General features: G+C 42.9%; 1 protein-coding gene across 3 annotated transcripts in view; it reads left to right on the top strand.

Annotated features, from left to right (window-relative positions):
- Positions 1-17,186, top strand: part of LOC126483710 (E3 ubiquitin-protein ligase MIB1-like) — a 469,781-nt gene that overhangs the window by 371,264 nt on the left and 81,331 nt on the right. Inside the window, exon 1 of one of the 3 annotated variants that reach the window (XM_050106806.1) lies at positions 16,789-16,809. The exons of the other annotated variants lie outside the window; for them this stretch is intronic. The gene's annotated coding sequence lies outside the window, so the exon portion shown is untranslated. Of the gene's footprint in view, positions 1-16,788; positions 16,810-17,186 lie in introns of those variants that run through there. 3 annotated transcript variants of the gene reach the window in all.

The raw sequence follows: 17,186 nt of genomic DNA, 5'->3' as shown, positions 1-17,186 counted from the left end.
CCATTTGAACCATTCTTCACATTAGACGCTAGTGACGTGCTACCTGTAGAGAGATATTTCACAAACCAAATTTTGAGTAAGACAAGTAATTTTGAACAAAGATAATGCTGTAGAGCTAGAAACGTTATCTTTTTTACTGTACACTGATTGTGGAAAGCATTTAGCTAGTTAAATAATTTTGATTCATTAATTCTTGGAAGACGAATCATACATTTGTTAGGAGCTGCGGAGTGAAGATTTCTTGTAGTGTTTTAATTATCTATTACTAAAGATGAATAAAAGGGAAAAAAAGAATTTGTAGTGTACAATTATTTATTCGTAAAACGAATCCAAAACAACAGTTTCCTCAAATAAAATTCAATTACAAATAACGTCTACTTTTAGTGTAACTAACGATACACATGAATTAGGTGCAGATATAGATTCACAATATTTTTAAAGAGTTGCACGACTCTTCATGCTAGTCACACCCGAGTTGTAACCGTTCAGTCATTAACTCTAACAAGAGTTTCATCCATCCGAAATTGTACAGCGAGTAAAACACTGGATTGCATATGCGACAAGCAAGATTGAAATCCTCATTCGACAGTCTACGAATGCCGGGATTATTCCTTAAACAGATAGCGGCTACTTCCTTGCTCTCACCCTTCTCCGTCCGGGCCACAGATCCGTCATTAGTGCCTTGAAATCGACGAGACGTTAAACTCTAACCTTCCTGCTTTCTGCGCATATCGGTATCATGGTAGAAAATATGTTTCCCCATTCATCTTAAAGTGGCTCTTTTCGTTCGTTTGTTAATTGGAATCGATCTTTTGGAGCTCTTAAATAATCCAGAAAATTCTGATTACTCCTAAATCAGTTGATAATAACGTATCTCCGTAAGTCTTGGGCAGTTGTGAAGAAAGACGCAGTAGACCTTTCTTTACTGAATCTTCAGCTTTTTTTGTGGGAAGGGTGAGGGGGATGGGGGTCTTTGGACATTATCCACTCAGCCACCCTCTAATACATGATATGTTATAATTTAAAAGGCACATACAGTCGTATTCATCACACATATGCAGCCATTTCTGACACAAAATATTTATATTGGTGTAGTCAAAATAGTTAAATCGTGATGCGTTAAGAAGCCAAAAAGTAATATAAGCGAGTAGGCCTGTACAATACAATGATACATTTTTGTCATTGTTTTCGAATCTTTTAAAATTTATGTTCGACCATGAATTTCCTCCACTTAACTATAGCAGTGCCATCACAGTCATTATCTTTATGTTCCATTAATGGTACTTTGCTCCTACATCCCGGAGTTAACTGTGACGGCCTGCTACCTATTCATTTTCTATCGGACTGTTTGTAGAGCCAAATTTTACATTTTCTTCCGTCATTCAAACAGAATCTTCTTTTCTTCTTCATGAACAACAGTTCTGCCGCTTTTTGATATACGTCTGTGCAACAGTTCTGCCATCTTTATGAGACACGTGAGATAGAAATAATGAGAATGATATAAGTAAGGTTAGCACTTCTCCTGAGGAACGTAGTTGTTTTTCCCTCGCATCACACACAAATGGAATAGGAACGAAGGACGCAGTGTACTCCACAATGCTCTATACAGTTGTTTTTGCAGGAGATATACGTTATGTAGTTGACTGCCTACAATTTGTGAAATCACTGCAATACACTTCTATTCTCCCGAAATCCTGTATTTTATTTTCTTATAGTAAAGGAAATTCAGCAAATCAATAATACTGTATTTACATTGAAGAGCGAAAGAAACTGGTACATCTGCCTAATATTGTGTACGGCCCCCGCGAGCACGCAGAAGTGCCGCAACACGACGTGGCATGGACTCGACTAACGTAGTGTTGGAGGGAATTGATACCATGAATCCTGCTGGGGTGCCCATAAATCCGTGAGAGTACGAGGGCGTGGAGATCTCTTCTGAAGAACACTTTGCAAGGCATCAAAAATATTCTCAGTAATGTTCACATCTGGGGAGTTTGATGGCCAGCGGAAGTGTTTAACTCAGGAGTGTTCCTGGAGCCGCTCTGTTGCAATTCTGGACGTGTGGGGTGTCGCATTGTCGTGCTGGAATTGCCGAAGTCCATCGGAGTGCACAGTGGAATGAATGGATGCAGGTGATCAGATAGGATGCTTACCTACGTGTCAACTGGCAGAGCCGTATCTATACGGATCAAGGATCCCATATCACTCCAACTGCACACGGCACCCGTCATTAAACCGCCTCCACCAGCTTGAAAATGCCCTGCTGACATGCAGGGTCCATGGATTCATGAGGTTATCTTCATAACCGTACACGTCCATCCGGTCGATGCAATTTGAAACGAGACTCCTCCGACCAGGCAATATGTTTCCATTCATCAACAGTTCATTGCCGGTGTTGACGAGCTCAGACGAGGCCTAAAATTTTGTGTCGTGCAATCATCAAGGGTAGAGTGGGCCTTCGGCTACGAAAGCCCATACCGATGATGTTTCGTGGAATGGATCGCACGCTGACACTTGTTGATGGCCCAGCATTGAAATCTGCAGCAATTTGCACTTCTGTCACGTTGGACAATTCTCTTCAGTCGTCATTGGTCCCGTTCTTTCAGGATCTTTTTCCAGTCGCAGCGAAGTCGGAGATTTGATGTTTTACCGGATTCCTGATATTGACGGTGCATTTGTGAAATGGTTACACGGGAAAAGCCCCACTTCATCGCTACCTTGGAGATGCTGTGTCCCATCGCTCATGCGCCGACTATAACACCATGTTCAAACTCACTTAAATCGTGATAACCTGCCATTGTAGCAGCAATAACCGATCTAACAACTGCGCCACACACTTGTTGTCTTTATAGGCGTTGCCGACCGTAGCGCCGTATTCTGCCTGTTTACATATTTCTGTATTGAAATACGCATACCTATACCAGTTTCTTTGGCGCTTCAGTGTATTTTAGTCTTTATCCGAGTACTTATTAAATATTAGTAAAAAAATCGTTGATGGAATGTATGTTTTTCGTGTTTTTACTTACCTCTAAAAGGAAATACCTTGTCTTGTCTAAATGTAAGTTAATCCATTCGTCAACCACAAAATAGTGACTCTCAGACATTATTTTGAAACATCCGAATAGCTTTTGGTCACATTGTTTGGATTCCTCTGGCGTTCCAGAGTGAACGATGAGTTGTCGTTTTCGTGCATTTCGCTTTGTTTATTTTTTTTAATTTTCGTGAAAGATACCCGTAACTCAGTGACACAAGTACGTAATTCCTGAGATTAACTGAAAAATTAAGTCAGCTGCTTGAAGTCAGATTTTGTCAGTAACAGTTCTGTTCCCTGTTAGAGTCACTATTCTGATGTATGGGCTGGTTGAGAAACCACGTTCGCCAATAAGAGAAAAACAAGCAAATTTCATTAGGTACGCGACTTGAAACCAGTACCAGTATTCTAAAGTGAAAAGAAGTGTGTGCCTGACAAGTGGTGTACATTTCGGCAAATATGAGTTCTACGTCGCTGAGCTGCCCAGCGTCATAGTATTTACACCAACATATTTATTTCTCCAGTTATGTAACATACAGAAAATTGTAAAATTTGCCTCTCGAAGTACCATGAAAACTACACATCGGAGGAAGCTCGATGTCACACCGTGCCGAACGAGAATCGTGTTTGATAACTGCTGCAGTCCGTTTACACCCAGAGAAGTATGTATGACTGCATATTGGAGGTATTGCAAATCCTGGGAGTGTGAGTTTATTTTTCTTTTGTATTCCTTTTACATGGAGGAGAACAGTATGGCCGGCAAACGTTTGAAGTTCCTGTTGTATGGTTGAACTGTAAGTGCACCTGAACTTCAAATTAGTTGTATGTCCTGTTGTAGATAGTGACTGTGGCCACGGTTTTGAACCCCCAGCATTATAATTCAACTCAGATGACCCAACTACAAACATAACTGAAAAGTTTAAGACATTAACATACATCTGTGGAGTGTTTTGATGTATTTTAAGACATTTTTGTTACTCGTTGTACGAGTCCACAACACAAAGAAAACATTTTCTGTACATTGTCACTCGCAGGTATCGTACTACGTTTTGGTTGCGTCGTTCGTTTGGACCCCACACGAGGTCGTTACTGCGCTGCTCTTCAACCGTTGCAGAGCTTTTGCTCTCGTCTTCACGACGATGGGTGTGGCATAATAGCGCTTCGTGACTGCCTCGAGTTCAATGACCGGAAACGCGATGATACGGACACAGCCCCCGTTAGCTCAGCAGATAAAAGCACGCTACCAAACGGCCGTCCTCGCTCTGATGACACACACTGCCTCAACGATCCAAGTAATTGGCCTTCCCATTCGTTTCCGCTGCCACGGTGGGCGAAGTACTTTTTGTCGCAACCGTAATGTAGCCACACGCCTTGTAGAGCACTCGACCAATCTCCACAGTGCGGAGACGACACGAAACGTTTTAGTTTTCAGCCTTTTTAGTAACGGCAAAGGACTTTGTTAAGCATTTGAATAGAATGGACTGTGTTTTGGAAGGAGGATATAAGATGAACACCAACAAAAACAAAACAAGGAAATGTAGTCAAATTAAATCAGCCGAAAGTGAGGGAATTATATTATAAAATGTGACATTAAAACTAGTAGATCAGTTTTGCTATTTGAGCAAAAAATAACTGATTATGGCCGAAGCAGAGAGAGAGGATATAAAATTCACACTAGCATTGGCTAGAAAAGCGTTTCTGAAAAGAAGTAGAGTGGTGAAATGTGGACGGTAAGCAAGTTCAAACAAAAAGAGAACGCAAGTTTTGAAATGTGGCGCTACAGAAGGATACTGAAGATTAGATGGGTAGATCGCGTAAGTAATGAGGTGGTACTGAACAGAATAGGAAAGAAAGGGATCGGTTGATAGGAGACATCCTGAGACGTCAAGGAACCATCAGTTTAGTTTTGGAGGGAAGTGTGTGGGATAAACACTGTAGATCGAGACCAAGAGATGAATATAGTAAGCATGTTTCAACGGATGTCGGATGCAGTAGTTTTTCGGAGATGAAGAGGCTTGCACATAATAGAGTAGCATGAAGAGCTGTATTAAGCCAGTCTTCGGACTGAAGACAGTAACAACAACAACAGTATCAGCTGTAGTACGGCTCGTTTCCGTTACGTAAGTTTATTTTAAAGGTCACGTGATCTCTGGATAGTGCCGCTGGCTGGTAAAGCGAGGTCGCGGGTTCGAATTTCGCCTCGGCAGAGGTGTGGGTTTTAAATGCTCCGTTACTTTATGCGTAATCTGTAGCTGCAGGGACGCGAACATAAGTGATGAATGGAAAATAAATAAGAAAAATGCTTTGATATCATTTAAAATTACTGTGCGACGTGTAAATATGAGTGGAGGTCAGAGTTTTGTCGACTGGGGATCCTGAGTCGACTGCGCATTCTTAGATTCTCAGGAGGCCTCTGACACTGTTACCCACCAGCTGCTTCTAATCAAAATTTTAGAAAGCATTCTTTAATTGGAGCAAGGCATGCTAACTAAATCGTGTGCCTGTTAAATGAAGTATCAGTTATGTGAATGGATTCGTGATGTGCTGTCAAAAAGGTCACACTGTGGAGTAAATTGCTGCAATAAACAATCTGAGCAGTTCTCGTGGATTATTGGCAAATGATGCCGTTGTTTGCCTTCTTTCTAGCGGTGTCCAACAGGAAACAAAAACAAAAAATTAGAGAATGATTCAGACGAGATATGTGAGTGTTTTAAGAAGTGGCACTAGATTTTGAACAACGAAAAAACGTGCGATCTTCCACTCAAGTACTAAGAAAATTCCATTAAATATCAGTTACATGATAAATAACACAGATTTAGAGGTTGTCGAGTGAAGTAAATAGAGTATATGCGTTACAGTTACGAACAACTACATTGGAAAGACTACGTAGAAGATGTGGTAGAAAAGGCGAGCCAAAGACTGTGTTTCGTTGGCAGAACTCTTAGAATGTGGAACAAAAGCAATAAACAAGTTACTTACACTATGCTTGTCCGCCGTGTATGAGAGTGTTGCTCTCATACCACAAGCAACCAAAATTTTGTTGTACGTCTTGAACCACCGTCTGCAGCCATACTCTGTCTCACACATCCACAGGAAAAGGTACTGAACATACGACAAGTAATCGAGAAATCGCGAGAGTTCTGTGTTCCTTGACTATAGAAAAGGCTTTGGCTGTGTTGTCTGGAAAATGTTGCGGTAGTTGTTTCCAGAGTTTGGTGTCCCACCAAACTTAACAGCACTGATCGGAAGTCTATACAGTAATTTCCAGAATGAGATTTTCACTCTGCAGCGGAGTGTGCGCTGATATGAAACTTCCTGGCAGATTAAAACTATGTGCCCGACCGAGACTCGAACTCGGGACCTTTGCCTTTCGCGGGCAAGTGCTCTACCAACTGAGCTACCGAAGCACGACTCACGCCCGGTACTCACAGCTTTACTTCTGCCAGTATCTCGTCTCCTACCTTCCAAACTTTACAGAAGCTCTCCTGCGAACCTTGCAGAACTAGCACTCCTGAAAGAAAGGATATAGCGGAGACATGGCTTAGCCACAGCCTGGGGGATGTTTCCAGAATGAGATTTTCACTCTGCAGCGGAGAGTGCGCTGATATGAAACTTCCTGGCAGATTAAAACTGTGTGCCCGACCGAGACTCGAACTCGGGACCTTTGCCTTTCGCGGGCAAGTGCTCTACCAACTGAGTTACCGAAGCACGACTCACGCCCGGTACTCACAGCTTTACTTCTGCCAGTATCTCGTCTCCTACCTTCCAAACTTTACAGAAGCTCTCCTGCGAACCTTGCAGAACTAGCACTCCTGAAAGAAAGGATATAGCGGAGACATGGCTTAGCCACAGCCTGGGGGATGTTTCCAGAATGAGATTTTCACTCTGCAGCGGAGTGTGCGCTGATATGAAACTTCCTGGCAGATTAAAACTGTGTGCCCGACCGAGACTCGAACTCGGGACCTTTGCCTTTCGCGGGCAAGGTTCGCAGGAGAGCTTCTGTAAAGTTTGGAAGGTAGGAGACGAGATACTGGCAGAAGTAAAGCTGTGAGTACCGGATGTGAGTCGTGCTTCGGTAGCTCAGATGGTAGAGCACTTGCCCGCGAAAGGCAAAGGTCCCGAGTTCGAGTCTCGGTCGGGCACACAGTTTTAATCTGCCAGGAAGTTTCTATACAGTAATTACCTCGCAGCTATGGCGACAAGTGCTGGCACCTCTGATGTATCAAAAGATGACAGACAGGGTTGTGTTCTATCCTCCCATCTATACAGTACATGTCATACAGTACCGTTCTTGATGTTTGGACTAAAGGCGTCTCAGTTAGTGATGGAACTATTAAGAACCTCCGATTTGCTGATGACACCGTGCTTTTAGCCAGCAGCGGAGGTGATCTTTATGAGTTGTAAACAAAAGTAAAAGACATCAGTCTACCATATGGATTGGACCTCAATCTCAGTAAGTCCAAATTCATGATAATTAAGGGAGGAGTACTAGTTCAACTCATATTTCGATTAAAGGAACTGGAAATCGTACAGTCTTTCACCCATTTCAGATCAACTGTCTGTAACACGGAAAGCTATGAAGATGAGATAAGAAGACTGATCACGCCGTTTGAAAGTGGTATTTTGCACCCTCTGCCAAGCACGTAAGTATATCTTTCATAGTAATTGCGTAGATTTAGCTGTAGATAAAAAGATGGCTTCAAAATAAATGCGATAGATGTGTGGATTAGAGGACAAAGAAGAAGAAAGTACACTCCTGGAAATGGAAAAAAGAACACATTGACACCGGTGTGTCAGACCCACCATACTTGCTCCGGACACTGCGAGAGGGCTGTACAAGCAATGATCACACGCACGGCACAGCGGACACACCAGGAACCGCGGTGTTGGCCGTCGAATGGCGCTAGCTGCGCAGCATTTGTGCACCGCCGCCGTCAGTGTCAGCCAGTTTGCCGTGGCATACGGAGCTCCATCGCAGTCTTTAACACTCGTAGCATGCCGCGACAGCGTGGACGTGAACCGTATGTGCAGTTGACGGACTTTGAGCGAGGGCGTATAGTGGGCATGCGGGAGGCCGGGTGGACGTACCGCCGAATTGCTCAACACGTGGGGCGTGAGGTCTCCACAGTACATCGATGTTGTCGCCAGTGGTCGGCGGAAGGTGCACGTGCCCGTCGACCTGGGACCAGACCGCAGCGACGCACGGATGCACGCCAAGACCGTAGGATCCTACGCAGTGCCGTAGGGGACCGCACCGCCACTTCCCAGCAAATTAGGGACACTGTTGCTCCTGGGGTATCGGCGAGGACCATTCGCAACCGTCTCCATGAAGCTGGGCTACGGTCCCGCACACCGTTAGGCCGTCTTCCGCTCACGCCCCAACATCGTGCAGCCCGCCTCCAGTGGTGTCGCGACAGGCGTGAATGGAGGGACGAATGGAGACGTGTCGTCTTCAGCGATGAGAGTCGCTTCTGCCTTGGTGCCAATGATGGTCGTATGCGTGTTTGGCGCCGTGCAGGTGAGCGCCACAATCAGGACTGCATACGACCGAGGCACACAGGGCCAACACCCGGCATCATGGTGTGGGGAGCGATCTCCTACACTGGCCGTACACCACTGGTGCTCGTCGAGGGGACACTGAATAGTGCACGGTACATCCAAACCGTCATCGAACCCATCGTTCTACCATTCCTAGACCGGCAAGGGAACTTGCTGTTCCAACAGGACAATGCACGTCCGCATGTATCCCGTGCCACCCAACGTGCTCTAGAAGGTGTAAGTCAACTACGCTGGCCAGCGAGATCTCCGGATCTGTCCCCCATTGAGCATGTTTGGGACTGGATGAAGCGTCGTCTCACGCGGTCTGCACGTCCAGCACGAACGCTGGTCCAACTGAGGCGCCAGGTGGAAATGGCATGGCAAGCCGTTCCACAGGACTACATCCAGCATCTCTACGATCGTCTCCATGGGAGAATAGCAGCCTGCATTGCTGCGAAAGGTGGATATACACTGTACTAGTGCCGACATTGTGCATGCTCTGTTGCCTGTGTCTATGTGCCTGTGGTTCTGTCAGTGTGATCATGTGATGTATCTGACCCCAGGAATGTGTCAATAAAGTTTCCCCTTCCTGGGACAATGAAATCACTGTGTTCTTATTTCAATTTCCAGGAGTGTATTAGTTCATCTGTAGACCCTCTCGTATAGGGTGCTGCACAGCGGCCTAAACTTGCGAGATAGGGAGGGGAGCCAGGCCCAGATGGAGGGTGGGGAGCCAGGCCCAGATGGAATCCGCCCAGCGTATTAACGACGAGGGCCGGTGTGCCAGACAGCCTGGATGAGGATTTCATGCGGTTTCCCACATCCGACTAGGTGAAAGCCGGGCTGGTACCCACTTCCTGCCTCTGTTACACGATTCGCAAACATTTCGAAAATGAACGCACTTCTTTAGATGGGATAACAATGGACGCAGACAGTTGGGGTACACAAATTCCTTCTCAAGGGGAGGGGAGGGGAAGGGATGGCAAAAGGCTGATGACAGGTATCAGCATTCTAGATGCGGGATAAACGCTAGGGAAACGAAAGATAGGTACTTGATATTGTATGGTATATGTAATGAGCCTACCATTTGGTTCTCGCTAACCCGATCTCGAATGGTCCGACTCCCCGCTTAGTCCAACCATCCCACTGCCAAAGATAGAATAACTGTTGCTGTCTGTAGTGACGCTAATGGTAGCCATAGTAGTGTTCTCATGTTATGGGTCAATAAAAGAGCTCCTCTGATAGTCCGACCTTTTTTGCATACCGACCATGCTTCCGGTCCCGTAGGTGACGGACTAGCGAGGACCTAATTATCATCTGGCTAGAATATCATCTATCAAAATCAGACGGAGAATAAACGATTCTCATCAAACAAAGGATATGTTTTGATTGAAGCTTTCACTCTTCACTGTAGTGCGTATAACGTAATGAAATTCCGTGACAACAGACTTCTTAGCCAGGCTTCAACCGGATTCTTGCCTTTCGGAGACAAAGTCTTATCAATTAACCTTCCTAATACGCCTCACAGTCCAATGTGACTTGCTTGGACACTTTGCTAATGGTTTGGCAACTCTGATAGTCAGCTTGACAATTAAAGAAAACCTGTTACGGTCACAGTCTGTGATGTGGCTGCTACGCACAGGACGTAGTACTTACTGCCAGGGTTTTTTGAATGATGGCATGACAGGTACGGTGCCAGCAGAAGAACTACTTGAGTGACCAGTAGCGGCTGCAATGTATACAAAGCCGACAAGGCCGGAAGAAATGTTTGCTGATCCTACGCCCCTCCATAACGCATTCGAATGACGCCAGAACGCGGAGCTTTGCTTTAAATTGTGCAAGAAGCATCGACCCTATGTTTTGAGTCTGTAGTAAAATAGAAAAATCGTTGTTTAAACCAGCCATAAATGTGTTCACTTTAATTCTTAGTGTTCCTAAGGAATACAAGGTCTGAAATACCACTTGCTGTCGAGACTAGAAGGATTACACAATAATTAGGAAAGTTACCGGCTGTGGCATTATTTAAGGAACCATCTTGGCGTTTGTCTCAAATTGTATAGGAATACTACTGACAGGGCTCGAACCCCATTCCTGTAGAATGTGAGCGCATCATCTCACCCACATTATCGCTCCGTCTGGTGTATCCCTTGAAATAATGGGTGTCTTGAGGCATCTGGTCCTCTATTTAACATCTGTAAAGGTGTGTTTGCTGCTGCGTATCAAGCACAGATTACCAGTACCGTATAACATGGCCTGTTGTTTCACAAGTGACCTTCAAGTCGGGAAACCCAGATTCTTACTTTGGTAAGACCGTTAATTCCCGGAGAAGGGAGAGTTACCTATCCGGCGTATAGTTCTAATGTTCTCCGAAATATTATTTATTTGGTCATGAATGCCTTCATGTTATTAGGCCATCGTCGGGTCACAACTGACAAAATACTTAAATAATAATTTTCAAAATGATATTTTGCAGAGTACCACTAATTTATATTGTTGTCTTGTTCTCTCAAGCACCAACGATTGTCAGCAACTTTCATTACCGCAAAAAGCGAGATTCCTAAAGGGTAGCAACGACAGCGCAAAAGCGGCGGTTTTGTCGACGTATCGCAAAATCGGCAGTTCGACAACATAAGGCAAAATGACGGTTTTTACGAAATGTGGCGTAATTTTGGTATTTCCGCTGTGCCCGTGTCTTAAATCTGAGAATAGCAGTTTTCTGGTGTTGTTAACTGATAGCTATTGAATGTTGAAACTGGATTTTGACTTTTTCCTAAATAATCTAAAAATGTTAGTTCATTCTCCGCCTAAAAAGCTATGGTTCTAGATGTGAAGTCGAACGAAAATACCTTACTTTCAACGACGTCTATCCTTGGAACGATTTTAGTCGCCGACGGTTCTTCTTCCTACACTTTTGCACAAGTCCATGTTTTGTAGTTCATAAGTGTGAAAGCCACCAAATAATGCACCTTAGCTTTGGAAACACCTAAATCAACATGGCGTCTCTCAGTTTCTTTCCATCACTCAATCACAGTGTTCTGTTTGACAACCAGGAATTCATTTGTCTGATGGCGGGTGCCTTGTCCTGTGACTGGCCGATAAAAGCAAACCGTACAGACGTGTTAATAACGCTTAAGTGCCGAGGTGAGTTGTTTTCGTATTTGTAATTGCGTAAACAAAAGTATGCTATTTAAGTGATGCATCGCTTTAAAAACACGTCGATACTGGTAAAAATTGTTGCCTAAAATGTGGTGAATTGTGACGTCGACGGATAAAACTGTTACTTCTGTTTAAAAAGTTTGAAGGGTACTTCGTTATTGAGGGAATAGGAACTTCTGGTGATGAAAGCCACCAAGCTTTTGAGATATACGAAAGGGAAATGTTTCAACCTTAACAGGAGAATGTTGTTGTTGATGATGATAATGATGATGAACTCTATTAATACTGACGAGTTATATTGTTATGTATACCTGCGGCAGCCGTGTAGATATTCTGAAGGAGTACCAATCCCTTCATGATTCAGTGGAAAAGCAACTTCTCCATGCCAGCAGGCAATGTAGACATTCACTATACCCACAGGGATGGGCTATTGCAACTGCCGTTTAAATTGGCAGTTTATGTGGCTGTAATGTACAACCAGTTGTTTCTTATTGTTGTGTTAACTAAGTTTTCAAGTCACTGCAGGCTGGCCATCAGATGAAGATGTTACAGGAACATTACCTGGTCCCTAGGATCGGAGTGCTGTCTTAAATAGCGGATACTTAATTAAAGAAAATTTTTTGAAACGAAAACATGGTTGCATTTTAGGGTACCTACTTTGCATTGCCTCGTGGTATCCGTGCACATGGTCCAGATAATGTTCCTGTAACATCTCCATCTGATGATGAGGCAGCAATGGCTTCAGATCTAATTAACAGTGCAGAAAATAATTCTTAGCAAAATTTAAAAAAGAGAACCACTGGTTCCGTATTATATAATATATAATACGCCAATTTAGACAATGTCAAATGTCTGTTGTTGCTTAGTAGTAAAAACAGTAGTAGTGGTTGTAGTATATAGTTTTATTTATCCGTAGATCACTTATACAAGGATATTGGACATGCCAGGGATTTACAATTCGAGAACAACAAAAATAATGCAATTCATATGTGCAGACATGTACATACTTCCAGGTGTAATTTGACAAGGATGGGGCAGGTAGTCGACCGTGGCCATACAGTAGGATTCATCACGGCATTTGCTTCACGTAATTTAGGGAAACCACAGGAAACCTAAATAACTATGGCTGAAGACCGGGGTCTGTCTTTAAGACAGTGTTACCTCATTCGACTTATCCGTAGTGTACTATACCGCTTTGCAAAGAAATTATTTAATAATGTGAAAGGCTAGTGCTAGTCTGTTAATTCATTTCTCACACCCACTACTCCACTCATTGCACACATTGTTTGATAATGTAACCCTACGCACACTGTCAGCTGACGTCAGAACGATAGTGACCTTGTTTTGTTTCCATTTTGTGCGCCTCATCTTCCCATCTGCTAGCGTGAGAAACTGACTCACCATCCATCTTTAGTGAGCGAGATGTTGAGTTCAGAAAGACGAAAAGGTGCTAGTATTATACATTACGTATCTTGGGCCGTAAGTTTTTAGAGAAAATAAGAAAATGGAGGAAAAAAATATGACGTGAAAGAGTGATGTGGAAGGACAAGTGTTTTATTATTTATTTGAGTTAACATTTTTATCAAACACCAACTCTGTGGTATCTAAATAATCATTCAATGTACAGAATGTTTGAGTTAACATATATTTTCTAACTGCCTTTTTAAATAAGTTTGTTCTAGCAGTTTCTTTACTCTCTTTGGGAAGTTTATTGTGCAATGTTATTGCTTGGTAGAAAATACCGTTTTGTGTTACATGTTTATTCTTTCTTGCTAAATGTAAGTTCAGCCTAGATCATGTTCCACGGCCACGGACAGAGCTGTTTGTGAATAATTATCAATGTTATTTTTTTATGTGTACAACTAACTGGTAAATATACTCACATGGTGTAATTAAAATCGTCAGTGTTTTGAACAGCTCTTTGTAATGGGAGCGACTGCTGTTTTTGGTTATTTTTCTTATGGCCCTTTTCTTTAGTTGGAAAACTGTGCTTTTCTTCCCTAGGAAAGAATTCCATAGCTAAGAACTGAGTGTACAAATGAATGGTATGTAATGAAGTGACACTGGCTGTTACACGCTGATAACAGGACTAACAGCATGACGTGCTGATGATGTTCAACTGAGAATCAATACTGATTCCTACAAAATTTGTATTTCGTACACAGTCTATAAAGATGCTATCTATATTTAATTTAACACTGTCACTGTCCCTCTTCAAATTAAAATACATAGTATTTGATTTCTTTGTTCAGTGTCGTTTTAATGCATATTTACCAGCTGTGTGCTTCCTTGAGGGCTTAATTTACTTTCTCTTCGAGGAGTTCTCTTGTTTTCTCAGTGACTATAATACTGCTGCCATTAGCAAAGAGGATTTTTTCCCCATGACTAATACTATTGGCAAAGTCACCGATGTATATCAGAACAGTATTGGTCCTAATATACCACCCTGAAAAAATCCTGTTTAATGTATTTTAGTTCTGGTAAGTTTTTTACTAAAATTTTAGATTTATTGAGGTATGTGTCATCTCTAATCTTTGTGCCCTGTCCGCTAGGGACCAGTTATTTAGTTGTTCCTCTTATTGCAAACGCCTCAACGCCTCCAGCTTTTTCTCTGTCTTCTGCCTTACCTTTCTTTGGCAGAGGTACAACTCTATCGAATTTTCCATGATGTGACTGACTCTTTATGCATTGTTTCAGCACACACATTGGTACCTCATCTAGACGTACTCCCTTTTTATTTTTTACTGACGTCATGCTCTGCGGTTGGTAGCAACATCATTGTAATTAGTGCATATTTTTATATTTGTTTTTGGGATTTCTTTTTTTTGTAATTTCTCTGCAGTGCTTGAAAAAATCCTCATTTGCATAGTTTGCTAGGTGGTGTTGATCATTTATTACTGTATCCCTTCCCCTTATGATCATGTAATTATGCTCTTGTTTGTCTCTCCCTGTATCCTTTTTAACGACATCCCTGTCTGCTTTACTTTTACTCTCTGCCTTGTACCTTATTTTGTCATTAAATGACTTTTTGTGGTAATGAGCACCTTTCTATAAATCTTTTTCTACCTATGATAGAAATTTGAGAACTGTGGTTCAATATGACTGTTTTTCATGGAAGTCAGACGCTTTAGCGGACTTCTTAATTCCTATTTTTGTGAAACATCGATACTGATGTGGTTGCTTTTGTAAATGTCTTTTCAAAATTTAATTTATATAATGTTATGAATTCAGAGAATTTCTCATATTCAAGGATTTCTCTTCACATTTCATTCCAGCTATATTGTGCTAGTTTTCTTTAAAAATATTTTAATTTTTCATTTTTGATAAATCTTTGTAGGACTGCAGTTTAGGCATTTTTTACTTACCCAGTTTTACTGTTATTATTTATCAGAAATAGCCTGAGAGTCCAAGATCTTTAAACAGTCACATCACACCTTTCCTGTTCATATTTGTGGCCACTTGGTCGATTATTGATGGAGTCATTGTAGTAACCCTAGTTGCACTATTGACGACAGGGACATGCCAAAACTCTGAAGAATATTTATGAGGATGCTACTACTTTCATGTGTGATATTTGTGTTTATATCTCCATACACAATTATGTTGCCTTTTGTGCTCGAGGCTTTATATAGAACTCCCGCTAATTTAATGAAAAAAGTGTCCACACTGCCAGTAGGTGATCGATGCACACAAAATGACTAGTTTCTTGATGATGTCAAGCCATATTAATTCAGTAGCTGATATTTCAGGGTGTTTGTCCTCACTTACTGTGCTAAGTTCATGTTTTGATCTGAATTGTGCTCCTCTTATGATATAAATGCATGATCCTCCACCCTTTGAGGTAGTCCTACAGTAAAAGTCTGTCGTTTCATACACCATCTGTGTGTCTGTGCCATTGCTCTGTGATACGAACTATTGTGCAGTTTAAAGATTGGAGCTCAGCTTCAGATTGCTGAATTTAATTTTTTATTGGCTACATATTTTGGTGAAGGATTGTTCAGTGGTTTCTTTTACTTTATAACGTGTAATACGTGTGTCACGTGGTGTATTAGAATCTGTCTTGTGAGTGATTATTGCCGTATTTTTAAATCTTCTAGAGATAATGTTTAGGTAGGGGAACCTATTGTGTGGATTTATTCTAGAAAAGACCCATCCCCTGTACTTCCACGAATTAGCTGTACTACTCATCCCTTTCCAATACTAATCAGGTGTAAGACATACCTATAGAGGTACCATCTATGAATAGACTCGACTGGTGGCAGAGAGACATGCGCAAAGTCGGCTGCCATCAGCACCATCTGTATCCCCAGACGAACCCGCATCACAGGGTCATTAAAGCATGGCCAATTATGACGTCGGAACAGCACGACAAAGTGTATATCAGTGCCACGACTCAGGGAAGCTATTTTGTCCAGGTCACCACCTATATGCCCTATCCCTGTCCAAAGTGTTTCCCGCTTCATCCACTATCCCTGCACGAACCTCTTTTGAAAAATCATGACATAAAGACCCTTAGTAATTTTTCACTTAACTTACACTAGACTTCTTAAGTCAGGATATTAGCACAACTCGATGAGGACCCTTGGCAGCTTAACCTGATGATGTTCTTCTGAATGAAACTGATCGTGACACTTTAAATGTGTGTGAATGCAGCTGTAGTGGTTTCTTATTAATATTAACAAGAATCAGCTGTGGAGCTCGAGAAAGTCAGTATCATTGACGAAAGCTTGTCGCATGCATACGGAACTGAGACGACCGGTAGGACGCAGTGTGGCGTGACACGTTTTCGGCTGCCGCGGCATGCACGGCACGGCGGCAGGGTAGGGTGGTGGCTGCGGCCGTGCCGTCTGGCAATTGAGTCGACGCGGAGGCCGGGCCAGAAAAAGTCGAGCGAGGCGGGCCGCCCCTCCTCTCCCCTCCCCAGCTGCCGCCCACGCATGCCGCCAGACTCTGTGCCCATCTGCATCTCGGCGTGTGGTTCGGCACCGACGCGACTCAGCGTGTGCTGTACTCATTGCGGTAGGCTGCCCCCTGGCGTAAATCTCTCCTGCCATGCAACCAACGTAAAAGTTAATAAGTCGCCAGTAAGTAAGCAACTACGTACATCAACTACTTGCCTTAAAATACAACGCCTCAGGATGTTTTTTGCACAGTAACTGTCTGTTAACTGATAAGAATACTTGGAGAAATACAGCAACCAGACACTTTTTATATGGCTTTAGTTATGCCAAGACGCGTTTCGGGCTTTCACTCTTCTTCAGTTGGCGTAACATATTTGAAATGCTTCAAATGGCTCGTAGCACTATGGGCCTTAACATCTGAGGCCATCAGTCCCCTAGATCTTAAAACTACTTAAACCTAACTAACCTAAGGACATCACACACATCCATGCCCGATGCAGGATTCGAACCTGCGACCGTAGCGGTTGCTCGGTTCCAGACTGAAGCGCTAGAACCGCTCG

This window comes from Schistocerca serialis, chromosome 6 (genome assembly GCF_023864345.2).
Source record: "Schistocerca serialis cubense isolate TAMUIC-IGC-003099 chromosome 6, iqSchSeri2.2, whole genome shotgun sequence".
NCBI classification, from domain to species: Eukaryota; Metazoa; Arthropoda; class Insecta; order Orthoptera; family Acrididae; genus Schistocerca; species Schistocerca serialis.
The sequence above is the reverse complement of the archived record's forward strand: the minus strand, read 5'-3'. Positions and strand labels throughout refer to the sequence as shown.